This window comes from Macaca thibetana, chromosome Y (genome assembly GCF_024542745.1).
Source record: "Macaca thibetana thibetana isolate TM-01 chromosome Y, ASM2454274v1, whole genome shotgun sequence".
NCBI classification, from domain to species: Eukaryota; Metazoa; Chordata; class Mammalia; order Primates; family Cercopithecidae; genus Macaca; species Macaca thibetana.
Genome location: NC_065599.1, coordinates 3,622,799 through 3,628,798, shown reverse-complemented (window position 1 = coordinate 3,628,798; position 6,000 = coordinate 3,622,799). Strand labels below are relative to the sequence as shown.

At 41.5% G+C, this 6,000-nt stretch overlaps 1 pseudogene; it reads left to right on the top strand.

Annotated features, from left to right (window-relative positions):
• Window positions 1-3,945: 3,945 nt before the first annotated feature.
• Window positions 3,946-6,000, top strand: part of LOC126947179 (RNA-binding motif protein, Y chromosome, family 1 member B-like) — a 54,958-nt pseudogene continuing 52,903 nt past the window's right edge.

Sequence of the window (6,000 nt, the reverse complement as noted above, 5' to 3'; positions counted from 1 at the left end):
TCTATAAAGCCTTATTCCTTAATTTTCATAGGAAAGTCATGCTTTCTAATGAATAATAGAATACGTTTTATCGTCTTCGGCCACCAGGATTGCTATGAGAAAATAGCTAGACTTGGTGGTTTATAACCAACATTTCTTGTAATACCAGACCCTGAGAAGCCAAAGATGAAGGAATCAATAAGGATAGTGTTCTGGCAAGGGCCCACTTTGTGGATTTTAAACTGACATCTTATTGAGTCCACACATGGTAGAAAAGGTTGGGAACTCTTGGGTTTCTTATAGGAGGGTACTAATAACATTTATGAGATTTATGAGGGTGCTGTCTTCCTGACCTGATCAGTTCTAATCAAAGGCCCTGTTCCCCATCCAGAGGCCAGCCAATTGACATTTCTATATGCTGAACTTAAAGTGTATTTTAGATGGTGGAGTGAGGATGGCAGTGATGATTGAATGAATTTCCTGGTTTGCAGTTTTTAGTGACTCTGGTGTTGCCATCAATTGTTAAAGGCATTAAGATGACTGTTTAAAATGTTGGTATAGAGTCATCCAGCTTCAGATTACAAGGTTTGGGGACAACTGGGCAGTTTTAGTTTTCAGTGGTGCTAAATCACTATAGGGGGACACAATGTTGAAATTTTAGTTTGGAGAGTTGTAGTTTTATATTGAATAAAATGAGAATTGAAAATGTAGACTAATAAAAACTTGTAAGATATCTCATGTGGGTGCTCTATAGTTTTCCATTGAAACACAATTCTGCAGTTACTTCTCTTGACTCTTGTTTACAAAATAAGTCTGGTCTTACTAGTTTCGTCATTATTTACCTAAATGCAGTAACAGTGGTCATTGACCACAAAGACCTTTATTTATTTATTTATTTATTTATTTATTTCTTCATTTATTCATTATTTACTTTTTAAAATTAGACACAGCATCTGGCTCACTGCAGCCTCAACGTCCTGGACTCAAGTGACCCTCCCACTTCAGCGTCCAGAGTAACTGAGACCAACATGCCAGACTAATTTTGTATTTTCATTTGTTTGTTTTTGGATATTAGTGATCTCCTGGGCTCAAATATTCCTCCCACCTTGGCCTGTGAGAGTGCTGGGATTACAGGTATGAGCCACCATGCCTGGCCACAGAGGCCTTTCCAGTTCCCTTTGTGAAAACTTTCTATAATTAGTCTCAGATTATATTTTGTAAAACTTTGAGACTAGATGCCAAGCCAGGAAATTGCCACCAGCCTTTTCTGTGAGAACCTGTATATTGGGTTGAATTCCTGTCCTCTCAAAGTCACCAAATATTGTGAGGTTCCAGAACTTGCCCATTCTTTCCCATCGTTTAGTCTAAGAACTCCATAAACAATTATGAGGCTGTTTTTACCAACAGGCCTTTGTAAGTTCCCACTGTCAACTTTAGATTTTAATGCTACCTGGTTATATCTGATTCTATGGAAATCATTCTCAAATGTATTTGATATTTTAGAAAAGGTTTGGTAATAAAACCAGTTTACAATAACGTTCTGTTAAAAAAAGGACACTTTTTTACTGAATAGCAGAAATGCCTCTGTTTTCATAAAAATGTTTATAAAATATTAAATGTTGAGTAAATGTAACACAGCTCAATTAGTGAATTAGCAAATCCAAGAAGAATGCAAATGTATTCTCTTTTTTCATGTTTTTTTTTTTTTTTCTTTTCACTGAGAGTCTCCCTCTTTCGCCCAGCCTGCAGTGTAGTGGTGAGATCTCAGCTCACTGCAACCTGTGCCTTCTGGGATCAAGCAATATCTTTCCTCAGCCTCCTGTGTAGCTGGGGTTACAGGTGTGCACCACCATTCGTGGCTGAATTTGTATTTCTAGTAGAGTTTGGGTTTTGCCATATTGGCCAGACTGGTCTGGTCTCAAACTTCTGAATTCAGATGATCAACCTGCCTTGGCCTCCCAAAGTGCAGGGACTATAGACGTGAGCCACTATACCTGGGCAACAAATATATTCATACACTTACACCATAACAACTCGTGATCATTTAAAATAATTTAATAATTTAATTTTTAATTTTAAATAAATAATTTTAAACTAATCTCATTTGCTAAATATTTGCATGAGACATGTGAACTTGGTCATCTATTTCTGGGATTTTAGGAGTATATAATTCACAATAGTGTTCATTTGTCTCTAAACCAATTAGAATACCACCTTTTTAAGTGATATTCAAAATTAACATGGTAATAACATATATGGTAGAAATATAACACACACAAAATGCATATGCAAAAGATATAGATAATGGCAAACAAATTTTATAATTCTCCTAAAATTTAGTCATGAATAAAGCAATAGAGTAATGTAAACTTCACTGGTTTTTATCCATTATATATTTTATCTAAATTGTGCTTCCAAAAAATGAGACAAGTTTATCTACTCAACAGGAGGTCTAATACCTTTTCTCTGTATTGGTAAAGAAGAATTTGCTGAGATTATTTAGCCCTAACATTTAATCTAGGGAGTCAGAGGACTACATTTTGCCCATAGGATACATTCAATGACAGTCTGGATGTCTTCAAAACCTGGGTAGTTAAAATTCTCAATCTCTTCTAATGAGCCATTTTTCTTTTCCACTTCCATCAGATAATTTTTTGGAAGGTGGGCAAGATCCTTGAATCTCTCAAGAGCCTCTGATTTTGAGACTCTAAATTTCTCATGACGATAGTGGGTTGAGTGGCTGAAATAGAAAGAAAAAGACTTGTTTAGTGGTAGACAGAAGGATGGAAGATGAGAGACTTGAAGTGGAATATGTTAAAGAATTCAAGGGAGCTCAATGGAAGATAGATGATAGTAAAAGGACAAGCAAGGATCACGAATAATAGGAAGGAATACATGAAAGATGCACCAGTGTAGGGAGATGTTAAGTTTCTCAAAGATCATTGAAGTTCCAGATTACCCTACAACAGCATTGCAACAACAAGGATGCCTATTTAGCAAAGCCTGAATCGACCAGCGTTCAAGAAGATGGGTTTCAGTTGACTGAGAGAATCATGTGCAGAAGCAATAATCCAAATAAAGAGCAAAGAGGTGTCAAACAGCTTCAAATGAGATAAGGATAGAGTTAAAGAGGTATAAAGATAGAGATAGAGACAGAAATAGAGATGCAGACAGAGACAAAGACGGACAGAGAGATAGAGATAGGCATAGATAGACATAGATATAGATGTAGACCTTGACATAGACATAGACATAGTGACAGAGACAGAGAAGGTTCCAGGCAAATGGGAAACATCCCATTAATGAAAATTGGTCTCAAACATAGGGAGTCTTTAAATAATGTCCACTCCGGAAATATGCTAGAAAGAAGGGAACCAAACACATGATGTTGCCCCGCTACTTGGATTGCTGGATCATATGATGGGTGGTTCTGCTTGTAGATTTCTTAGGAGTCTCCATACTTAAATGGACATAAAGCCCTGTGTAAGGCCTGCACTAATTTACATTCTCACCCAAAAGAATGCACGTATATCCTTTACTCTGCAACCTCATCAGAAATATGTTTCTTTTGTCTTTTGGATAATAGCTATTCTGACTGAAATGAGATGACATTTTGTCGTGGATTTGATTTGCTTTTGCCTTACGTATTAGGGATGATGAGCACTTTGTAGTATGCCTGCTGGGCAACTGTGTGTTTTACGTAAACAAATGAATATTCATGTCATTAGCCTATCCAGTTTCATGCTCTTTAGTCATTTGAGTCCCTATGTACTGTAAGTATTCACTCATTGTAAGATGTATGGTGATCCAATAATTTCTCCCATCCTGTAGGATGTCTCCTCCCTCTGTTTAGTTTCCTGTGTTCTTCTGAAGCACCTTAGTTTGATATAACCCCATTCTCTGTTTTTGATGTTCTTTACTGTTCTTTTGCAGTCACTTTGAGATCATCATTACCAACACCATTGTCATGGAGCTTCTTCCTTCTGATTTCCACTGGTGTTTCTATCGTTGCATGTATGACATTAAGGACTGGTGAGAAATTGTCTACTCTTTTATTTTTTATTTTTGTGGTAGAATTTTGCTCTTGTTGCCCTAGTTGGAGTTCAGTGGTGTGATCTTGGTGCACTGCAATCTCTGCTTCCATTGTTGAAGAAATTCTTCTGCCTCAGCCTCCCAAGTAGCTGGGATTACAGGTGCCCACCAACACTCCTGGCTACTTTAGGGTATTTTTAGTAGAGACAGGGTTTTGCCATCTTGGACAGCCTGGTCTCAAATTCCTGACCTCATGTTTGAGACTAGCCTGCCTCGGCCTACCAAAGTGCTGGAATTACAGGCATGAGCCACCACGCCTGGCCAAAATAATCTAATTTTAAAATCCTTTACGTAGACATTCAGGTTGTTCTTCGCCTAGTTTATAGAAAAGACTTGATTTTGCATTGTGCGTTCTTGCTTCTTTGGGAAAAGTTCATGAGAGGCAAAAGCAGTGATGTAGTTCTGTGCTCCTACTGTTTTTCTTTAGCTCATCTACCTTCTTTTCCTTTCTTCTGTGCTATTTTAGGTAAAACTTTGCAGTATATTGTAAAGTTAGGCAGTGTGCTGCCTCCAGCCCTATGCTGTTTACCGGGTTGCTCTGGCTCTTCAGGATCTTCATCGATTTCATAGCAAATTTAGGATTTTCAGAGTGTTTTTGCATGAGGAATGGATCACTGATATTTACACAAGCGTTGCATAAAATCTGTAGATCACTTAGGTAGTATTGATAAACCCTGTATCCTGGAGGGGAGGACTCCCTAAGTCTTATGCTAAGCATACCCTTCCACATACCACCTCCTCTACCATGCCAGGAGGCATTCCTTTAGGAGGACACCAACACAATGCTCCTTAGTGATCACTTCCTTGCAGAAGTAAGTGTTGTGACAAGAGGAAAACTTCATTCTGCTGCCAGGACCCAGGATGGCCGAGTTCCTCCACCTGCCTGGCTAAGAAGGAGAAAGAGGAGAGACTCAAAGCGACCATTTCATCTAGATGGGTGAGGTGGCTTGCTAGCTGGGGTGAAGCAAGCTTTTCTTCTTCTCAGCTCTCCTGCTGAGACACCCGGAGGTACCAGGGGGACATCAGCCTGACTCAGAAACCCGACCTCTTCTCCAGACCGAGTCTCCACAGCCTGACATGCAGTTCCATCATGTAGCTAAACAGGACTTCATGTTGTGTGATCCGGGCTGATTTCTGGGTATGCACATTGGGTTTCTGGCATGAGCCTGCTGGAAACAGGCATGGGGAGTGGGGATAGTTTCATGGCTGGCATGGCCATGCAGACTCCCCTTCCTCCAGGGACTTTCCAAGAGAAAAGTGCCCTTCAACAGTCTGCTGTGTGTGAAGGGTCCTTGGTGCCGTTATTCTCCATTGTTAGTGATGATCTGGGCTACCCCTTCCCTACCACGTGCTCTCACAGCACCCGCAAACAAGCTGCCCTCCTATCTACAAGAGCCTGGACTTGGTTTCTCCTCTGTCCTCCATCCCCTGTCTTCTGTCTGACCCCCTGCAGCTCTGGCCTGGCCCCACCCCATCTTGCCTTGAGAAGCATAACACCCAGCCCCAGCTGCCAGCCATCCCGAATGGGCAGCTGCAAAGTTTAGGATCTGGTCTAGAAACTGGGGATGCCCTGGGGCCTGGGGTGTTCAGATAGCCAAGCTCCAAGAGTTGGATGTCCAGAGAGTCCGTTGCTGGCTGGGGCCAAGGCCAGGCTGTGCCCTCTGGTGCTTCTGCCACTTCTCATCGACCTCCTCCCTGGCCACGACCTTGACCGTCGCCATTATGTTGTCCACCACCAGCACTGCATCATCCCCCAAGGCTGCCTCTTTGCTCTGCACCCCAGATGCCCTCCCCTGCCTCTAGGCTGAACAGGGGCACCCTCCTCCAGAGCTCCCACATACCATGGCCTACTCCTCCCACCCCACACCACCGCAACCCCTGGCCTCTGGGGGCTGCTCCCCTGGAGGTCGGTGGGCGTCCCCTGCTGAC